Source organism: Macaca fascicularis, chromosome 9 (genome assembly GCF_037993035.2).
Source record: "Macaca fascicularis isolate 582-1 chromosome 9, T2T-MFA8v1.1".
NCBI classification, from domain to species: domain Eukaryota; kingdom Metazoa; phylum Chordata; class Mammalia; order Primates; family Cercopithecidae; genus Macaca; species Macaca fascicularis.
In genome coordinates this window covers 87,460,623-87,484,466 of record NC_088383.1, presented here as the reverse complement: position 1 = coordinate 87,484,466, position 23,844 = coordinate 87,460,623, and the positions used below count along the sequence as shown (strand labels likewise).

Sequence of the window (23,844 nt, the reverse complement as noted above, 5' to 3'; positions counted from 1 at the left end):
TTCTGACAATAAAATATACCAGAGCAAAAGCCCAAGAAAGTACAACAAAGAGGTATACTAACTGACAAAATAGCTGCTGCAACATGCCACAGGCACTTCAGGCCTAACATTTCTGAAAAAAGCATGGAACACGTGGATTCCCAGGAAAAAACTGCCTCAGATCATTCGTAACAGGAAGAAATAGTAAGTGACCTCTCTAACAACACTCACTAGTAGATACTACATCTTTCCCACGGCATTTTTGTTTGTTTGCATGTTATTGAGAAAAGGGCATGTTATTGAGAAGTTTGCATGTTATTGAGAAGAGGTAGTTGTTTTTGAACAAGTGAGGGCAAGCTATATCCCTGCATCAGTACTTTGTGGCTGAAAACCCTCCCTCCGAAGGCTGCCCATGTCAAAGCAGGTGGAGACCTCACAGCGCACTAATAATGTGTCATACTTAATGAAAGTTCTTTGTCTTAGTGCTTCCAGATGTATAAAAGTTACATAGCCAAAACCTTTTGGGTTCCATGGGATATGTGGGTTGCTGGAAAGCAAGCAGCTCTGGTTTGGCATCCATTATCTCTTCGTGGTTTTGCCTTACAGGTGCTTGAGACTGATCAAGGATTGTAAGACATATTGTACCTGGAAGGGCCATGGGAGGTGGCTGTCATACTCTCCTTGCATTGTGTGAACAAAAAGGGATATATAGTTTGCACAGCGCTGAGCAGTCAGTAACTGAAGGTGCAAGCGCATGCACAGTTTGTACCCAGGTTTGCCCGTGTAGAATCCAGGGCTATGAATCACAACAGGTTTCTCCTCTTCTTGACATTTCAAATGCATTCCCAATCTTCCAAATGTAAATTCCGTTGCACTGCTGTGCTTCAATGTCAGCAACTTTGTCCTCAAGGGTTCGAATGGTTCATTTGAGCTCACTTACATATATACTCTGAGTTTCTATTTCATCAGTCAGCTCCTGGATTTGATGATCTTGCCCTACAAGGCGATCCTCTAACTGGTGACTAGTTTCCTGGAAATTCCGGGCCTCTGAGATATACCCAGAGTCGGGTATAAGGCTCAAACTATGAACAGCCTGGGTCAACATTCTTGTGTGACAGGGTGTTCTCTTGTAGGTGGTGTGACAAGTGATTCCTCTGCATCTTTTCATGGCAATCAAAAGTACGGAATGTGCATGGAATTGGGGCTGTAGGGCAGTCTACATCATAATATGAGGCATCTGTTCTCTGATGAGTATAGTATTGCAGTATTCACAGATGACATTTGCCAAAGGACAGTTCTGGTCCACGGATCTTTTTATCTTCAAATGTCATTGATGCAGCACAGTTGTCACAAGACACCTGTCTCCTTGGACAATCCTTCAGAATGTGAATATTAATATGGAATTTTTGGAAGGGTTGCTGGCATTGGGGACAATCCATTAGAGCAAACTCACAATGTGCTTGATGATCCCCAAGATGCCTCAGTTCCATCTTGTGCAAACAACCTAACAACCTTCATTTGGACAGTTCACCATCAGAGAAAGAATCTCACGTTTTACAAAACTGTCTGGAAATAGTTTATTTTCCAACAGTATTTCATCGTCAACTGGACATTTGTGACCTGCATCCCTTATTGATTTTATGATACAGCCTTTGCGGAACCTATGGCCGCATGGCGTTTGCACTGCTTCTCGTAATGCCGTCAAGCAGATGGGGCATTCATACCTGCTTTCCAGGGGTGGGTCAAACTCTACATCATATCCCTGGATCTCCTCCATAAAGGAGCTGGAAAGGTTCCCCATGCTGGCAGTTCCACCCACACTATCATCTTTTGTTGCAGCGCTACAGGAGCTGGCCATGGCCACACAGTAGTCACTTTCAGACTGGCTGGATCCACAGCCGTTTTCACAGTTTAGCAGACTCATAGTAACTTGATTATCACATGCTTGCTCAAGTGCACTGGGCGGCAGAACCAGGCGGGCAGGGATCCCCGCCAGCCACACGACTCTGATCAGCCAAGGGCTGATAGAGGATGGACACAGACACTACGCTCCGAGAGGAGGCTGCTTGGACCTCAAACTCTAGGGTCAAAGTGCGCCATCGCCACCTCCGCGGGCCGCCGGCAGGCCAGTCCCCAGCTGCGGACGCCACTGCTTCCACCTTCTGTAATTTCTCCCATTTTAAAACATTTTTTCTCACTACACCCTGTGAGAAAGATTCCAGTCTTCACGTTGCAAATGAGAAAACTGAAGAAAAGACAGGTGAAGTGATTTAGTTGAGCTTGTACCACTAGCCAGTGAATAGGACTCTGATGCCCTGTTTGAACTAAATCCAGTATTGTTTCTTCACTTGTCTGATAGTATATTCTACTCTTCAGTGCACATGAATACCATTTTTTAATGGAAAATGAAAAATTATTCTTCAGTCAATTATAGTATTACCTAAGAATTTATTGAATATTTATACTCCTGTGCTGAGCTTTGGCATTATATTAATTAAATCAAAGTCCCTGCAGGATCCCTCTCTAGAAAGAAAATATGAATCTATAGACATGTTTGTAAAACTGAAGTTTCCAGCACTTTGCAGTATTTTCCACTCACCCACGTTACTCGTTTCTACTCCTCTTAATTTCTACCCTTTTTGTGTACTACCAAACAGAAGATGCCTTCTTTGATATTACCTAGAGTTTACTTACAATTATGCATTGACTTGAAGTCATGGCAAGAGGTAAACATGCAAGGGGAAGGTATAGTATATGATATGATTACTTCTGTGTGTGTGACTTCTTGGTCCAGATACATGAGAACTGGTTGCTTTGTGTTGCTAAGCTAATTATAGAATAATATGGTTGGCTGAAGAATAATTTTTTAATTTATATATAAAACGATGGAACATAAAGTCTTGCTTGCATGAGCAGCTAGTCAAATAAGTTATAACGATAGTGGACATAATAGAACTTCTGATGAAACATAACAGTTGAACAAATAAGAATAATTCACTAAAGGAGATTTCATAACATTATACTGTCTCCATGTGATGGAAAGATCACCTTATCTTTGCATGCTAGACCACTAAGAGTTGACCATGCAGTGTACCAGTATAATTACTACACAGTGTTTCTGCTCTTTGAAACACTGGGAGCTGAGAAAGGTTTAGAAAAACACATCCTAAACAATATTTATCTTTATTATTGATAGACAATTGAAAATATTGGGAGTTTGAGTAAAGAGTATAGCTTGGTGTTTAAGAGCACAAACTGGGGAGATACATGATATTCAAAATAATGGGCTAAGAAATGAGATGTATTTGGCAATGAAGGACTAAATTCCGAACAAAATAAACAAGCTAAAGAAAAACAATGTTCTCTACGTCCTGGACTAAGCTGTGACTACAGGGTTAAGATAAAGGGATGACCTGGACTTGATATATGGGTCACCAATGAGGCTATATAATTGAGAACTCTCATTCCTCTTCTATTAATCATTTGTTAAAATGCATTGAGGAGAACCACATTCTATTCAAGTATCTCCATATACATAAACAAAGCTTTCTAGCAGGTTTCATTTCCAAACCCTTCAGGGAAGACAATTACCTTTCTACTTAGGTGAATTTGGCAACTGAAGTCAGAAGAGTAGCTCCTTTGGAGTCTTGGGGCAGGGAATACTGCTAAAAATATAATTCATTTCTTGTGCGCAGGACCCTTTGTATTAAAATGAATTGCTCAGTTTCATTTGTAGGAAAAAAAAAAACATTTTACACTGCTGAAACACAGCTGAGAGGCATTTTTGTCAAATAATTCTTAGGTATAAGAGAAGATGTATGAAAGTGCTTTCATTAAAAGTTAAGGGCTCCTTTATTAGTATTCACTCTTTGAGGTCACTGGTTTATGGAAAAATTAAAAGGGAAAAATGAAGCAAAGGAAAATAAAATGGTAGTGGCTGTTATGTTTGTTTTCTGTTTTTACAACACTAGACAGATGCTACACATCCCTAGCAGTGCTTACATAATGTCAGGTTATATAAGAAAAACCTTACATAATTATTAGTCAGATTATACAGTCTTATGTTTACCATGGAAATATCTATATTCTGCTCCTAAGGCTATGAAATGCTATTTTATGCCTTGAAGGAAGCAATTAATGGACAGGCTAGAAATAAATTTTAATTTCCTTGGAATTTGTAACTAATATTGATGATTTGTTGCATGTCCTAAACTCCTTTGACAACAGAAATAGTTTAAGGCAACTCTACCACCAAAAAGATATTTATTTACTCTCTATAACATCAATATTTAAATTTTATTCTAGTGTGTTTAACATAGATATAAATGATTCTGTTTTAACTTCAGTATATCCATGTTTTAACTTATTGCTTTATTAATTGAGATCTCTCATTAGAACATTGAGATCTCTTTGAGCTTATTTGGCCTTATTTTACTGTTTGCACTTACATTTGAAAACATTTCTGCAATATGTATTTTGATTTTGCCTTTTATTATATGCATTTTGTTTTACAACATAAATATTGAACTATTACTTTAAAAACTAGATAAAATAACCAAGAGTGATATCAATATTTAAGTAAGCTATTTGTCTGGAAAGATCCTAAGATAAAGTTATCTAAGTAAATTTTGAAATAGCATTCTTTGGAGGTAATCAATGAGACTAAAAGCCATGATTCAAGGAATCTAGCCATAGTTAATAATAATTCAACATTGTTAATGTGAGCTGTGATTGCAACTTGGTCATATCCCATCTCTTCAGAAGGATGAATACACTTGAAGTTTTATTTTGCAATCATACAGAATATTTTCTAGGCATGATAAACACAAATCATGGGTGACAGGCCATGTTATTTTTTTTTTTAGTTCAACTAATGGAACTTGGAATTTTAAGGTTAAAAATGAAGAAGTCTCAGGCAAACTAGGATGAGTTGATCATCCTACTAATTTTCCTTGCCTATTCTGCCTACCTGGGAAGTGAATGTAATGCCCAAGAGTATACATTTCAACTTGAAACTATAAAAACAAAAGCTTCATTCAAATAGCAGAACAGATAGAAAAAATGGGTCCTTAATGACCTGTCTGAGCAGCTACATCAGTTTTGAATTGTCTACCCCTAAATGTTATATTAGGTGAGAAAAACAAACCCAGTTTTGCTCGAATCACTGTAGTATTTTCTGTTAAATGCAACGAAATGCATTCTCAATGCTTGGACATATCTAGTTGAATCTAGAGACTTAGATTAATAAACTGAGTCTTGATCGATGAGTACGAATTAACGAGGTGAAGAAAGGCTTTCAGACTGAAGTTGAGTCACAGTAGGCACTGCATGGAATGACTAAAACTCCAATAGAAAACCCACAGTCTCTCTCACATGAAGAAACAGAGGTCAATGTATAGTACAACCACAGCCACTGAAATATAAGTGTGTATTTGAGAGAAAGGAGGGGGCGTTATTTAACAAAAGAGAAATCAAGCAAACACTGAAGGCATCCAGAGGAAAATGATAAAGTTATCTAAGTAAATTTTGAAATAGCATTCTTTGGAGATAATCAACGAGATTAAATGCCATGATTCAAGGAATCTAACCATAGTTAATAATAATTCAACATTGTTAATGTGAGCTGTAACTCACATTAACACAAGGAAACAATAATTCAAATTACTGCTCAATTCTCTTCAGAAACAATGGAGGCCAGAAGACAGTGGAATAAAATCATTTAAGTGCTGAAAGAAAAAAAAATCTGTCAACCCAGAATTCTACATCAAGTAAAAATATCCGTCAAAAGTAAAGGTAAAATAAAGACATTTTCAAATAAGTGATGAAAATTTATTATTAGCTGACCTGCACTACAAGAAATGTTCAAGGAATTTCTCAAGGTGATGAGAAATAGTATTAGCTGGAAGCTCAGAACTTGAGGAAGAAATAGAGAGAATATGAAGTGGCAAATATATTGGTAAATATAAAAGACAATATCTCCTCTTACTTATTAAAATACATATAACTATTTTTAAAATTATACCATCGTGCTGTGGGATTTAAGTATGTAGATGTAATTCATATGACAACTATAGTATAAAGGATGGAGAGCTGCAGTAAATGACCCTATACATATATAAGGTTTCTATAATTTATATTAAGTAATATTAACCCTCAGCAGACTGTAAAGTTTATTGTATATATTGAGAGATATAGCTAAAAAGTCAATGGATATATCAAAATGGAATCCTAAAAAAATATAAATAATCCAAAAGAAGGAGGAACAAAGGGTAAAAGAATAGTACAAGCAAAACTCAAATAATAAAACATGCTATCTAAATCTAATCACATCAATAATTGCAATAAATGTTAATGAGCTAAACACTCAAAAATTAGGATTATGATGAAGGATTAACAAGAAAGACTCATAAACGATGAGAATGCACTTTAAACATACACACACCAAATACATTAAAAGTAAATGGATGGGAAAGATATATTATGCAAACAGCAGAAGAAAGTGATGAGAAGGGACTCAATATCAATATCAAATAAGACTTCGAAATAAAATAAAACCATATACAAAAAGGAACACTTTATAATGATAAAAGTTCCATCCATAGGAAAGAAAGAAAAATCATGAATACAGGTATACTTAATAATAGAGCATCAAAATATATGAAGCAAAAAAGAACAGAGCTAAAGGCAGCTATAGATGATTTCATTATTATGGAGATACTGACACTCTTCCCTCAGCATTTGATAGAAGAGCTAGGCAAAATTCAGAAAACACATAAGTGATCTGAACAACACTATCAACCACCTGAACCAAAATAATACCCACAACACCCATAGAATACACATGATTTTTCAAGTGTACATGCTATGTTCACCAAAAAAGGAAACAAACCATACAAAGTATGTTTTCTGACCACAGTGGAATTAAATAAGAAATCAGTAACGGTAAGATATCTAATAATTTACTGGAGGCAAATCAGAGGGATATGAAAAGATAAACTTACTGTAAGGTGGACTGAAAAGATAGTACTGTTGAAATTTAGTCCAGATATTATTCCATGGAAAATATTTATCAAAATAATATTTTTAAAAGCATTGTTATAAAATATTCAAACTCCAAATATTGGGTAATAATCAGAGCTTACAAAGTTTACCCTAGTGTTGAAGATTCTCAAGTAAAATATGAAATGTGGAAAAAGAAACTACCAAATAGATTAACACTTTAGGTAAAATCCACATTTCTAGGAAAGGTAAATACTGGTCATTTCATACAAAAGTCCTTGTAGAGTATCTATATTGAGAAAAAGGAGCCTCATGATTGCAGGTCTTATTCAATTTGGGGAACCCAGAATACAGCAACTCCTTGTATTTTAGTGTCCTGTTTATTCTTATCAACCTTGGCCATGATGCTCTTAGAAGGATTAATGAAGTAACCATTAGGGGTTATTTGAGAAGATGGTGTTCACTTAAGTTTTAAGCCCTTAGAGTAAAAGTACTATTGGATATTCAGTAGTTATATTGTGTGCTTTTCTTCTAGAGCAGAAGTTTATGAGTACAAATTTCGTCTGATCAGTCTCATATCTGGTGTTGCATAAAGCTAGCATTTACTCTGAGAAGTCTAAAAAAAAGGAAAACCCTAGGGACTAGAGGCACAGATTTTAATCACCTGGCTGACAGGCTCTGAGTGATACTTTCAAAGCTGGGCAAATAAGTGGTAGTTAAAATATGTCTAGAATAGGCTTTTCCCCACCTTAAGTGACCTTATTAGCCATTTCTTGACTAAAGACTACGAAGTATAGAATTCTGATCCAATAAATGGTCGCACTGTAAAGGCAGGTAGTTCTGTGTATAAAAATAAGTAACGTTTTTATTTATACCTTGGAAAACTTATTTAATTTAAAAAATGCAAGAGTGGCTTGAAAATGTTTATTGATTCCTCAATGTAGAATCATATTTGAGTGAAGCATATTCATAAAACAGATTCATGCAAGGTAACTGTGCAATGTGTTTGTCAAAAAAAGGATCTGACTATATCAAATCCTTTTATCCTATGTTTTCATTCCTTAAATTGTTGCAACTTTACAGTTGTTTCTATAATTTTGAATACACTTTTCTCCTCTACTAGACTGTAAGTTATAAGGACAGACATCATGCTCATTTTGCAAATATTTCTATTTCCAGCACTTAGCATAGTGACTAGCAACAAAGTAGCCATTCATTAAATATATTAAAAGGAAAAATAATGATCAACTTGTATTCTTCCAGCGCTATTCATATTTCCTCATCCATGATGCATCCATCATGGATGGATAAAACAACTTTCATGAAATTTAAATTAGATAACATACACTAAAGTTCTTTGTAAACAACAAATTCCTTTGCAAATTGTATGCTATCATATTATTTTCATAATCCCTAACCCCATTACGTATCTCAATCTTTGCCGAGAGTTCTCATTTCATTCCTTTCCTCTTCTCTTTTTTTCCTTCGCTCTGTCCTTTTCTCCGTATCTTTATCTGCTACCTTTTTGTTCATTACCTCCCACTTGATCCTCCTTCCTGAAATGGTGATGATGATGATGGTGATGACAACACCATCACAGCTGAGGATACAAAATTGTGTGGTATTTCATTAGGATAATAAAGGTGTATGTACTGCAAATGAAAGTACACATAGTCATGGTTCCCAAAATCTGTAGAACTGCATTTTTTGTCCTTACCAGTTTCTCTACATTCTATCATATTTAATACCTGCATCTTTATATCTTTGAAAAGAATAAAAGAAAAAAAAAACACTGTTGTCCCACTATTTCTGCATGTCAGAAAGAGTTTATTTTATAATAATCTCTCTCTTCCACGCAACTATGTGCTGTTGTGTAAGACTTGAGTTTCCTCCACTTAGGAATCATTTTACCATTGAAACCCAAACAGTAAGTCCTTGCATAATGTCTTTGGGTTCAGCATTATAGCTCTTTCACATATCTGCATCTAGTGAAGGGTGAGAGAAACCATTATTGATCTAGCACATAAACTGTGTCCATTGTTTTCATCATCATTTTTGTGTTTTTTAAAGATTAAGTTTAAGTATAAAGACTTGTAGAAGCCAAGACAACATCTGATTTTTTATCCTGTGTTCACCATATTGACTATTAGTGCATAGTAAACTGTCTCCAGGTTAGTGACTTAAAGCAACAACCATTTCATTTGCTCAGAAATTTGTACAAGTTTCAGTTGAGTGGTTTTTCATCTCCATGTGGCATCATGGAGTCATTCCTATGGTTGCATTTAGCTAATGGGTCAACTGGATCCTGAGCTCAATTGTAGCACTAACAAAGCTGGAGCTTGAATGTTCAAGATGGCTTCACTGACATATAAGGTGGCTCAGCTGGGATAACTAGAACAGTTAGGAGCTGGATGGGTATCTCACTCTTTCTTGCATGGTCTCTCCAGTAAGGTGGCTGGATCTCTTTACATGATGGTTCAAGGCCTCTAAGAAGGAGGAAGCAGAAATTCTCTTAAAGCCTAGCATCAAGTCACACAGCCTCATTTTTGCCACATTCTGCTTGTCAAAGCCAGTCACAGAGGCAACCCAGATTCAAGCAGCAGAGAAAGATTTCACTTCTTGATGGGTAGATGTCAAGGTCTCCTTCCAAAAGAGCATGTGAAATGGAAGATACAGTTGTGCTAATCTTTAGAAACAAAATCTGCCAAACTTGGGTGTATTTCCTATTGGGTAGTTTTCTTTGAGTGAATTTGGAATTATCTTCTTAGGAAGAAGGAATCTTAGAATCTGCCTAGCTAACAACTCAACCAATCAATAATCTTATATGTAACATCCGTGGCATATAACTGCTCAATACCCAAAAACTTACTGTGACAGGGCACATAGCACTTCAAGGAGCAATTCATTTTTGGACCACTCTGATTTTCTGTAATTTTCTTAATCAAGATCCAAACAAGATCTACAAATTGCATTTGGTCAAAAAGTGTCTCAGATATCTTTTAATCTACAACAAAAAGTTGTTGTTGTTTTTTGCCTCTCTCCATTACTTGCCATTTATTTGCTGTTTATCTCATAGAATTTCCCCCAGTCTGGACTTGGCTTGTTGACTCCTTGAGATGTTGGTTAGCATATTCCTGTATCCTCTGTATTTCCTGTAGAATGATAATTGATGCCTAATTGAACTGAAATTCATTTTTCTTGGCATGAATACATCATAGGTGGTACCTATACTATTGATCACATTGTGACAGGAGGCACATAATACGTGGTTGTCTCTATTTTGGCGATTTGAAAATGTATCAGTGGGTACAGATACTGTCAGCCTAATTTCCCAGTATAAAGTTTCCATGAATCTTTCTCTTAATTAATTTAGCAGTCAAAATGCATTATTTCATTAGGTGTTACCAGCTGAGTATTTCCTGATTCTGTCCTTCTGCATTTATTAGCTAAAATTCTTCTAAAAACCTTTTTTCAACTATTTGATTATATAGTTTGTAGAGCAAGGGAAAAAGAAATACTTGATTTTTTCCTTTTATTTTCCAGTTTTCAGAATAATAATTTGGTACCCAAGCAATCTTTAAACATGGCCAATAATTTTGTTTTGTTTTGAACTCATGAATTTTTCATGAGCTTCCTTCAAGCCATTGAAGTTATTATTCTTTTGATGCAAGCATGCCATCTTTGGCCATTAAGAGTCCTTTCAAAATTGTCTCCTGCATCGTCTTGACACAACCACAGTAGTCTTTGATTACTTATTTGCTTTCCATCCAGATAAGATGTTACAAGCTAATCTTGAATATTTCTTGCCAGGATGTGGCATCAGCCATTTCTCCAAGGATCCTCATTTTCTTTTAGTAAGAAAGGAGATTTAGAGAGCTTAGTCTGGGCTTAGTGATAATTGCTACTGTATGGACATTGCTTCCAGGAATTTTTCAGTAGATAGAAGTAGGACCCAAATATTTATTTTTTTAAATAAAAAATACGCCATGAATTTATACTGGTCTTAACAATTCAGTTAAGAGTAGAAGATTCTTCCTGAACTCATTTGGTATTAATAATTGTATTTCTTTTCACTTACTCTGAAATAAGTATCCCTAAAGATATTAACATAATTATTTATGAATAAAGTACATAAGTAATTAAGTTAATGAATCACATGAAAACCCAATACAGATACATATTAATTATAAAATGGCAGTCCAATATGATTATTAAGTTTTCTTTACATTCTCACTTTTGCTTTTTTGCCTTAAAGATATATCTTCTGGGAATATGCATTCAAATTACTGAGCTTTCAAGTTACTTGAAAAATTTATTCTCTGTGTGACTAAGTCACCAACTTGACATATAATTTCTTTTTTTCACTTTTTTAATTTTAAAGGAATTTCTTTGTTTTATAGATTACTTTTACCTAAATTGATTACACATACCTTATTTACATGATTATCTTTTAAAAATATATTTATTGAGATATAATTCACATAACATACATTTCACATATTTAAAGTGTACAGTAAAATTATTTTTAGTACATTCACATGATTGTCCAATCATCACTACAATCTAAGTTTACATGACTTTTTTCCTCCAAAAAGAAAGTCTGTACTCATTAGCAGTCCACTCCCGTTCCCCATCACTACCCTGCCCCCAAGCCCTAGTCAATCACCAATTTACTTTCTATCTTTCTAGATTTGCCATTCTGGACATTTCATATAAAGAAAGTCATACAATATGTAGCCATTCGTAACTAGCTTCTTTCACCTACCATAATGTTTTCAACTTTTATTCATGTTGTAGTGTGTATCACTACTTCATTCCTTTTTATTGAATACTATTTCATTGTATGGATGTAGTGCATTTTATTTATCCATTTGTCAGTTGATGGACATTTTGGTTGTTTCAGTTTTTTGACATACAAGTGTTTGTGTGGACATATGTTTTCATTTCTGTTGTATATATGCCTAGGAGTGGAATATATGTACACTTTTTTGAAGTACATTTCTTTCTTATTAATAAAAAGAGTAGTGATGTTATTTTTCGCCATGACGTAATATACCAATCTAGTACTAATGACTTAATATATGTCATCTTATGAAAAAAAATCATAGGGAAATTGTCCTCAATGTGCAAATGAAAGGAATTGTCCCAAAAAGGAACAAAGGAAAGGAAACCCACAGTTAAGCCATATCATCCATGTCCCCTGTAGTTTCCTCCTGGTATTTCACACCTGTCTCAAGTCTAGTTGTGGACACGATTTTAGCTTTCTACCCACAGCTCAGAAATACCTTTGATGGATATTTATTTGTATATTTCTTCCTGATTGACCCAAACTATCAAAGGGCAGTAACTAAAATACAGGAAATGGAGAATAATGTAATGGAAAAAGCATGTGATTGAAAGACAGAGATCTGGGTTCAAATTATGATTCTGTGTCCCAGAACAAATTACATAACTTCTCTGTGCCCAGGTTCCTTTTCTATAAAGTGAAGTCAAATCGACAATACAGACCTCATTGATCCTGTGAAGATTAAATTTAAATGACATAAAGTATGTATAAGGATGCCTCACATGTTCTATGTAGCTGACAAATGCTGGTCATAATTATTTTTTATTGCATAATTTCAGTTTAAGAGTAAGTGATATTAAGATTTACTGAAAAGAGTGTAGTAACTCCATTGGATTTTCATTCTTCAGGCTATATAATTTATCATTGCCAACCCAACAGAGGTTGTTCAAGGGAACAGATAAGAAGGAAGTGTCCTCAAAATTAGCTACAAATAAGATTCAGGCAAATTGGCCCCTGCCCAGAGTTTCCTCATTAGTTAAATGTAAATACACCCATTCGACTTTCTCCATTGGGATTTTAACTCTTCTTGTAATAAAATTAAATAAATTTGTCTAGGTTGAGTTCCTAGTAATATCATAATAGGTCCCTGTGTTCAATCATTAAATATAAGTCAGTTGGTCACGACCCAGCCCCATTTGTTTCAAATTATAATTATGTTTGCCAAGTTAAGTTTATTCATAAATCTTCCCAGGTGTCCAAAGGACTACATTATGCTTGTAAACTTGTTAAGAATTGGAATGCAAATTTAAGCTTAGCATCATTTTAGATTATATTTTCATTTATTCTATTTAACATTGTGCACTGCAGAGCTGGCAATAAGCCAAATCTATCTTTCATAATTCTAACAAAATCATTGTGTTTTACCAAATTGCTCTCTAGCTGACATTTCTTTGTTCGCTAATGGGAGATAACATAAATTTTTCTGAAGTAAAAATTATTCTATAGCAATAAACTTTTCAGACACATTATTATCTCTATTTTATCCAAATTATAAATGTAAACAAATCTGTAATGCTCTGTAACTGGGGTCCATTGAACTATCTAATCAATGTTTATCACCTACAAATAAAATCTGTTGTAAAAAGTTGGTGGCAAGACTAAAATGCACAAATTTTAACTTTTTTGAAGTATAATTGACATAAAATAAATGTGCATACTTTAGGTATACAATTTGATGCACTTTGACATATGTATATATATCCCATGAAACCATCAACACAATCAAAATGGTGAATATATCCATCAGTCACAGTAGTTCCCTCATGCTCCTTTGTCATGCATCCCTCCTACTCTTCTCCCCACCTTCCCACTGCTATCTCATCCCCAGAGAATCACTTATTTGCTTTCTGTCACTATAAAAGTGTAATTTGAATGTATTATATAAACTAAATCAGTAGGTACTCTTTTTGCCTGTTTTCTTTCACTCAGCATAATTATTTTGGGATTAACCTATGTTGTTATGTATAGCAATAGTTCATTGCTTGTATTGCTGAGCTCATTTTACAGATACTTCACAGTTTATCCAGTTACCTGTTGATGAATATTTGGGTCGTTTTTAGTTTGGGCTATTAAAAAATGCTGTGAATATTTGTTATAAGTCTTAATACGGTCATGTGGTTTTTTTGGTTTTTTTTTTTTTTTCCCGCTTGTGTAAATAGGAGGAGTAGAGTGGCTGGATCATATGGTTCATGGATGGTGAATTGTTCAAGAAAGTGCCCAATTGTTTTTCAAAGTGGTTGTACCATTTTACAATCTCATCAGCAGTGTATGAGAGTTACATTACATCCACATGCTTGTCAACACTTGGTATAATCATTCTTTTTTAGTTTAATCATCCTAATAGAAGTGTAGTGGTAATTCATTGTGCTTTGAGTTGGTATTTTCCTAACAACAATGATGTTGAGCATCTTTTTAAGTGCACACTTATTATCTGCATATCTTTATTGGGTTGTTTGCTTCCTATTACATTTTGAAAGTTACTTATATATTCTCTCTATATAAGTATTTTATCAGATATATGCATTTTGAATATTTTTCCCCAGTCTGTGGCTTTCCTTTTCATTTGTCTAATAGTGCCTTTTGAAGAGCAAAAGTTTTTAATTTTGATGAAGTTCAGTTTTTATGAATTGTGCTTTTGGTGTTATCTTGAAGAAATATTTGCCTAACTTGGAATCACGAAAATTGTCTCCTATGTTTCCTTCAAGAAGGTTTATAGTTTTAGATTTTACATTTAAATTTATGATTCATTTTGACTTAATTTTGGTATATAATGTGATATGTGGATTAAAGTTCCCCCTTTTTCAGCATATAAATTTTAAATTGTTCCAGCTCTATTTGTTGAAGACTGTTATTTCTCCACTGAATTCTATGAATAATTGTCTAAAACTTTGTTTTATACAGTTTTTCATGTTTTTGAACTTTGATTACATCTAAAACCTCAAATCAAATTATTCTCACCCATAATTACTTCTGAATCACTAGATAATAGAGAACTGTTTTAAAAAATAGGGACATCTCCATGGGGATTATATATGTTTAATTCTGCAATAACTATTAAGTAAAGATTCAAAGTTCTTTAATCATATTTCAGAATAATGGTACTACACACTTTAGGACAAGTCAACTGTGCCCTTTTGACTTTGATCTGAAGTAGATCATCCAAAAGGCTTCATCTATATATGGCCAAATGGCTACCTTCTCACACAGAATGTCATTTAGTTAACTCTCAGTAATCCAAGTAGGTCACTGCACAGTTGATTTGTATGCAGCACATTTAAATAGACTGAATCAATTTGCCAGTCCCATTATGCTTGTCCATTTTCCAACTGCAACAGCTCATACAATGTGTACATAATTAAAAATTGAGGAATAGTAGTTTGGAACACTTTTTCCAAAAGTTTACATTTTTCAATGGAATAAATATATGAGCTACTTTAGATATCCTCAACTAAACAAAGTCTTGACTAAAAGTGTATAACAAATAACCAACCCGACTTTCTGTTTTGGGGGAGAAAACCCTATCTTTTGACATATGGAGGAAATAACTACAAATATACCGACCATATGCACAACTATATGAAATGGATCCAATTACTATCCCCACACTATAGAAATGAAAACTAAGGCCCAGAGAGGTTAAGTAACTTGCTTGAAGTCACACAGCAGTGATTGGCAGAGCTAAAATTTGTATCCAGACAGTGACTTCAGAGTCCATGCCCTCCTCATTCCCCTAGGCTATATTGCCTCTTTTTACTTTTGCCTCCTGCTTATACTCTCCCTCTTGCTAAATTTAAGCATCACTCTGGTTTCCAAAGAGCCTTTTAACCACTGCTATCCCTTTCTCAAAGTGGCCTTTTGCACACAGGTTAGAGTGAGGATGGACCAGAAAATATTTGAGTTGAGAAGAAATGAACTCAGTGATCAAAGATGATTTTTATAAATTAAAAAACTAATAAAAAGAGATATTTCAAAGAATTGAAATGGTGAAAGTGTAGGGAAGTCAAAAATAGAAGTTTGATTATTAGTTTCTCCAAAGGGGAAACACTAGCTCTCTGGATTTGAAAGAAAATAAAATGGACAATTTAATCATCTGTTTCAGATCACTGAGATGGCCCAGTAAGCAATATGAATTTCTAATTATACTAAGTACTGATAAATAATGCTTTAAATATATTTCTGAAATTCTACAAATGGCAATTTAAATGATAGTGCCAGGATAGAGGATTTCGGTGGGGTACAACCGCAGTCTATCAGCTTTGCAGTGGTGTGCTGATAAAGATTTAACAACTGGCCGGGGGTTGGGGGATCCCTAATTTTCGCATTACCTAACCAATTTCTGTGGAATAAATATTCCCACTATGGCCAGTTTCAAGCTACCCACTTGATGTTGCTGAACAAAGAGTTTGGAAGAGATGTGTAACAGCACACGATATACAGTACTTTCTCCATACAGATAATATTAATATGAATAACTTCAAAAGCATAAATAATAGTAAAATAGAGTAAAAATAATTAGAAAATAATGTGTTTTGAGTATTTATAACCTTTGTTTATATAGTATTTATCACTGTGTTTACATAATTTAATTTTTAATAATTGCTATGTTTAGTAACCAGTTTGCAAAATTCCTGAAAATTTAACAATTGGGTCTTGCAAGCTAAAATGAGTGAATATGAACATTTCACTTCTACCCAAAAATGTTTAAATGAATTTGCAGACCATAATGTCAAAAAAATTAAAGTCCACAAAATTTCTCAGACCTGACATTAAGTAGCTAATTACTGTAGAGATAGGACACATCTCCCAGATGTCTTACCCTGAATCCCAAAAGTAAATTCTATATTCTAATAAGTCACTAAGAACATAGAAGAGGCTGCTTGGTAGAAAACTATTTTCCAGAATTGCCTGAACTGAAATAACTCAGCATTAAGAAATTCTATAGTCACTAAAGAAAGAACCAAAGATTCATTATCACAGACTAAATATCTAGCTGATAACACATCATTAATTCTAAAAGAGAAGAAATGTAGCACAGTACTGGAAACCATCACCATTAGAGTTAGACAACCTGGTTCTGAATACTGGCTCTTGCCCTTATCATCTGTGTGGACTTGAACAAGTAATAGCTTTATATGTTTTTTCTCATTGGTAAAATGGGAATCAAAATAGTATCTACTTAAAGGATTATTGTCAGGATGAAATAAGGTAATACATATAGGTGCTGAGAATAGTTCCTTCACATAGTAAGTGCTCATTAAGTAATTGCCTACTGTTAAGAATAGAAAATATATTCTTTTAGTATTTTTTCTACTTTTTTTTTTTTTTTACTAGTAGTCTAGTCCCACATCTTTGTCTGTTGTATAACAGTAGTAACAACAGTGGCCATTTATTGAGCACCTTTTTGCTAAGCGTGTGTGTGTGTGTGTGTGTGTGTGTGTGTGGGAGTGTGGCTGCTCTTAGTTGCAACGTGCCTCTTCTTTACAGGTGAGAAAAATAAGGTTTAGTAAGGTAACATGAATTTCAGAGCTGACACAGCTAGTAAGGAGAGATAACATTTAAACCCAACTCTCTCTGCCTCCAAAGCCTAAATGTACCTTTTTACTATTTAACACTGCTTCTCCATAATCATCTATCATTTGATGATCTTCCCCACAATCTATTTATTGAAATATTCTTTTTACAGTTTCTGTGACACTTAATTTCTTCTGATTTTATTCCTCCCCTATCAACTCTATCTCATTGAGTCCTAGCTACACATTATAAACCATGTTCTTATGGCATTCTCTCTGTGTGAGTGTCTGTATCTGGGTCCAAATTTTCCCTTTTTATAAACATACCAATCATATTGGATTAGGGCCCATTCTAATGACCTCATCTTAACTTGACTGTATCTGCAAAGACCTTATTGCCAAATAAGGCCATCCTTTTAAGATACTTGGGGTTAGGACTTCATGTGAATTTGTAGGAGACACAATTCAACTCATAACAGTGCTTAACTCCTACACTTACTTTCTTATAATGAGAAATTTCTATTTTGTTTTTTATGTTCTACCTAGTATATTTATTTCTCAATCTACTTGAAGAATGAACAGTTTCTGAGTCATATTATCTTTCCTCCAACCAGTATTTTTTTTTCTGGGCTTTCATGGTAAAAATCCATAGATTTTCAAAAAGTAAAACGTTCAATTATTATTTACATTCTAATTCTTCCAAAGGGAATTTGCAGTTATTTACAAAACATACAGCACAAAGAACAAACAAGATATATAAAATAATAAATGTGATAATAAAATAAGTATATAAATATAAATCTAGAAGCTTCTTTTTATTAAAATGCCAAATATACTGCATAGTAACTGCAGGTGAGTTGCAAATATGGATTATAATAATTTAATAGTTTAGTTTTAAGAACTTTCATGATTATCAAAGTGACATATGTTTATTGCAAAAATTTGAAAAATTCAAAGAAGGCATTAATAGTATGGCATGTATCAACTATGTCATAACTGAATCAATAGGCTATGTTATAACTGTATCAATAGATAAACTTATATTTTTAAATTTGGAAGTTAATGTTACATACAATTTTGTAGGCTGCCTTTTTCATTTGTTATATTGTGAACATTATCCCATCATTCCACAGTTTATTAATATCATAATTTATTTAATTCGTGTGATTTAAATTTTATTACAAATGTTAAGGGCATTGTGATATTTTTTTAGGTTTGACTAAAGACTATAAAATCAGGAACTCGATGTTAAAACTCACTTTTACCCAAACAGAATAGACAAAGTTGGTTATAATTTAGCAAGACTGCACTGAAAAATATAAATCACCAAAGACAGAGTTTCAATAGAATCTCCTACAGCAAAAGGTCACTAATAAAATTGGAAAGGCTCTCACTCTATTTAATTTGTCAATAGCTTTCAGGACTACGTTGACCATAGTTACGCAGGTATTATGTTCAGTGATTCCTTTTTCACTTACATTATTCCATTTTACTATTAGAACTGTTTCTTATGAACAAGATATTGCCCACTATTACTGTAAAAAAGTGTAAAAGTTCTGAGATATCACCCTACTTACAAGCTAATAATCTGTTACTGTTTCATGCATGCTGGCAGAAGGCTCAAGATTCCTGGATCAGAAATGAAGGACTTTACTACTTTCGGCAAAGCTGTAGCCAGAGCCTCCTGTTGGTTTGCTTTGGTTCCCCATCCTCTTCTAAGTCCCACGGAGGTAGTGCAAATGGGCCTAAATGGATGCCTTTAAGCAGTGGGCTGCACTGAAAAGAGGAACACTGAGCTTGAGGAATTTCCCGGTTTTTTTTGTTTTGTTTTGTTTTGTTTTGTTTGAGACAGAGTCTCGCTCCGTCACCCAGACTGGAGTGCAGTGGTGTGATCTTGGCTCACTGCAACCTCTGTCTCCTGGGGTCAAGCTATTCCTCTGCCTCAGACTCCCAAGTAGCTGGGATTACAGGCGCGTGCCTCGTGCCCTGCTGATTTTTGTATTTTTGGTAAAGATGGGGTTTCACCATGTTGGCCAGGCTGGTCTTGAACTCCTGACCTCATGGTCTGCCCACCTCGGTCGCCCAAAGTGCTGGGATTACAGGTGTGAGCCACTGTGCCCAGCCAATTTCCTACTTTTATAGTAGGGAGAAGTAAATCTTCTGCTCTTTGGGAAAATAGATCACTTCATCCTTCAGGGTTACTCACTGCAACCACAATATTGAGATATGGCCTAGGCAAAATGAGGTCAGAGTCTTGCATTCTTGGCTTATCAAGCAAGAAAATGCAGGAACCCTCATGACCCACAGCAGATTGCTCTCCCAACAATTTCCATTTTTCAGTCGAAAGCTCAACTCTCCAAATCTTGGTATTTATAAGACTGTTTTTTCCTTCTTTGGTTTAATATTTTGTTTAGCTTTTTACAGGCTTTTCAAAACAGCAATATTTTAAAGGTTCTCTTTACCCCTGTGTGTACGTTTATCCAATCTACAGTTACCTATTATGTGAGAAAACATGTTGCATGCTAACCTAGCTTCGGTTTTGATTTATATCTCTGCTGTTTTCTCTCAAGAATTACTAGAGATGCAGTATGATAGTTTTGCCTTGATATCTTCTAAAGTGTCTGAGTTTGTAGTTTTTTCTTCATTCATTTCATTCTTAAATTTGATCTAATTTAACAAGATCTTTTTAAAAAATGCATATTCTTCTTGCTCTTTCTTTGCTTACTATTTAATGCTTTACCAAGAATCAGTCATGCTATATAATAAACCACCATGAAGAAATAAAAACCTGTTTTCTAGTACTACCTGCATAAGCAGTTTTCACTTTTGTATCTGCTTTTTGTGCCAAAGTCCCAACCTTCAAGTTGAAATCTAAATCTGTGTTCCCCCTTAGTCTTTCAGTTTCCCTCCCAAGACTCCAAGTCATTAAAACTATGTTTGAGGTCTCTTCTGGTTCTCTCATTCCTCCTATGTAAATCTGTCTCCATGGAGGAGTTGGTAGTTTTAATGTACCTTGGCAAGTTTGCTGATGTATCTTAGGTGCTCACTCCAGGAAGCAAGCACACATTCCATATGGCAATTTGATTTCAGGCTATACATGTCTAAGACCACACTCCACTTCTCACTAAGGAGTCACATATTACCCTATTTTTCTATTCCTACAGGAAATGGTAACTTCATGGCAAACACCAAGAATACCATCGTCTCCGTGTCTTAGTCCCTGAAGAAATATTGAGTCATCTTTAGAATGGACAGATTCACAATTTAATATGGAATTTTCCCCCCCTTTCTACTCTAGGACAGGTCCTACTTCATGTTAACCTCTTGGTGCTGGTTTTGATTGCCTTTTATCTCCTTTTTTCTGACTTGTGCCTGATTTGGGGGATATTATCCAAGAAGCCTTTATCCTGACACATAAACCAGAGTGTTGACAGACATTCCTCAATTCCTCCACTTTATCCTCTAGCAGTAAAGCTAGCTTGCATAAACACTTTGAATAGGAAAGCACAAACATAATATCCCTGCTAACAATTTAAACAGATCCCTCAAATTTACACCTATGAGTTTTAAGCTGAAATTCAGGTTCTTCTTGGAAGTTATTAGAGGAAAGATTTGATGGGCTTGTTTTCTGGAGGTTAAGAGACTCCTTACAAAACATTGCCTGGTCACTATGCTTCCCTCCCAGATAATCTCTGTTAGCATTAAAAAAAAATTAAATGGTTTAGCTAATTTTACCAGAATATCAAGTTCATTTTTTCTAAGTAAGCAAATAGTTATATCACATGATACTTATTATTTAATGAATACTTACTGTGTGCCAGGAGCTTTAATTTATTTATCAAATTCTAGTATAGATAGCTCTTAAATATATGCTATAAGTAGAAAACATATAATTCTAAGTTCTTTGAACTATTAAAATGGTACAGCTGGGAATCAACCCCAAGCAGCCTGATTCCAGATCTTTTGTGTTCTTAATCTGATTATATATATATATGTGTGTGTGTATATATGGTGTGTGTGTTTTATATATATATATAATATGATTATATATAAATATATATTAAATATATACACACATTATATATACATACATAACAATTTGTATATATTTATTGTACAAATTATGTATATACCCATACATACCAATTTGTATATATTTATTTTATATACATACATACTTAATTTGTACAATAACCCTGCAAGCAAGTTATCTAGAACTTAAAAATTACAAAAGGAAGAGAGAAGTTAAATAAATTTCTCAAGGCCATCACCCATAAGTGATAGATCTTGTATTCAAACCCAGGCTTGACTGACTCTAAAGTTTCTTAACTTTTCACAAACCACATTGCCTATTGTATAAATTCTCTTCACCCTAATTAAAGCTTGCCAAATAATACCATCATTGTATCAGTTATCTATTGACAAAATAATATTACATAATAAGCAACCACAAAACTTCAAAGAATATAATTTTTAAAATGCATTTACATCACATGTGTGGCACACTCCACATAGGCGGGGCTTGGCTGACTTTCCCAGGGCTTGTTCATGCATCTTCATTCAGCAATAGGTCAGATAGATAGAACTACTGATCCTGACTGTACTCATTCACATGTTTTAGAATTTGTTTGCTGTCAACTGATTTAAGCTGGTATTAGTTGCAAAGATAGGGGCAACTTGGCTCTGTTTGCCCAGGTGTGTTCTCATAGTAATGGCAAAAGTCAAAAGAAAGAGTGAAAATACAGAAGGTCTCTTTCAACCTTCCACTTGTGTTATGTCTGGTAACATCCCACTGGTCAAAGCAAATCATTTAGCCAGGTCCCAAAAATCAGTGGGAGTATACTACAAACTTAAATGCCACAGAATGTGAATATATGAAGTGTAAAGAATTGGAGTCATTAATGCAATCAATATATTGCATCCATCCTCATTGGGACAAAGTAACAAAGTCACAGAATTATAAATTCAGCAGTATGTGAGAGCTGGTTACTAAATTCTCAGAGATTTTTTTGAGCCAGTTGTTAAACCATTGGTAACTTAAAATTAGCCCATTGTGGGAATATTTAAACAATAAAAACTGGCAAACACTACAAATCAGGGCTTTTTTAGAGTCAATTTACCAGTACAACACCATATGCATTTCAAAACTTTCAGTCTAATGCTTCTCCTATGTATAGAAAATTCCAAGTGATTGTGTGATCAAGTTACATTTCCACTTTTCATCAAAGAAAATAATATAGGCATAATGATCAGGTTGTTGTTTTGCTTTCTTTTGCTTAGTTACCTTTTATATATTCAAATAAACCCAAATTAATTGTTCTAAACATAGATCATTTCATGAGCAGGTTCAGTAAGAACAGTAGCTAAGTAAACATCATCAAGGAAATTACTTATAAGTCTAAAGGTTCCAGTTTGCTATTTTTAAGGATGTTTTAATTCTCATTCATTCTGTGTTTTTAGTAAATCTGCTGTAGGTAATCCTAAGGGTAGCAGTAGGTTACAGTGTATATGAATTTTTTTCTGTAGACAGTTGAAGCTGTAAGTTAGATTGATCTACTGGCTCATGCCTGTAATCCCAGCACTTTGGGAGGCTGAGGCAGGCAGATCACGAGGTCAGGAGACCGAGACCATCCTGGCTAACACAGTGAAACCCCGTCTCTACTAAAAATACAAAAAAAAAAAAAAAATAGCTGGGTGTGGTGGTGGTGCCTGTAGTCCCAGCTACTCGGGAGGCTGAGGCAGGAGAATGTCGTGAACCTGGGAGGCGGAGCTTGCAGTGAGCCGAGATCGCGCCACTGCACTCCAGCCTGGGTGACAGAGTGAGACTCTGTCTCAAAAAAAAAAAAAAAAAAAATTATAGCTCATATGGGGAATTCCTTCTGTCATTCAAAAGATTTGAGCATAGGTGTATCTTTGCTTTGTAAAAAGGAAAATATAAATTTATTATATTTCAAATCAAAGTAAATGTATTTCACATACCCCGGAGTCTGATGAAGCTGGAGATGCAAAAAATGTGACTCTTTATAACGGGTGCCAATTCCCCAAGTCTCTAGTCTCACATCACTGTCACCATAAAAAAAAAAATTACCAATAGGTCGTGATTCTAGAAATTATGTAGCACTGGAAAGAGTTGAAAATGACTATGTATTGGTGTTTTTCTTTCCTCAATGGGTAAGGAAAGTATAAAGTGATTCTTTTTTGTGAAAAGTTTAACTATAGTAGTAAGTTGTGAAATTATATTTCCTTCTTATTAAATGAAGACACTGAATTTGAACATATGCATATATATTCTTTCTCTTTCTCATATGTATAGAATATTTGGGCTATTTTGTAAAATGTAAAGGTCAAGACTATCCCCAAAGCCAAATTGTTTCCATTCAAATCCAAGCTTTGTGACTTTGAGCACATATTGAAACTGTATGCTCATTTTCCTCGTCTGTAAAATGTGTATTAAAATAGCGTCTACTTCATAGGATTGTTAAGAGAGTTAACACATGTAAAGTATCTAGA

At 34.5% G+C, this 23,844-nt stretch overlaps 1 pseudogene; it reads right to left on the bottom strand.

The window, feature by feature from the left end:
- Positions 1 to 226: 226 nt before the first annotated feature.
- On the bottom strand, positions 227 to 1,903 carry LOC102136672 (TNF receptor-associated factor 6 pseudogene; annotated as a pseudogene).
- Between the last annotated feature and the right edge of the window lie 21,941 nt (positions 1,904 to 23,844).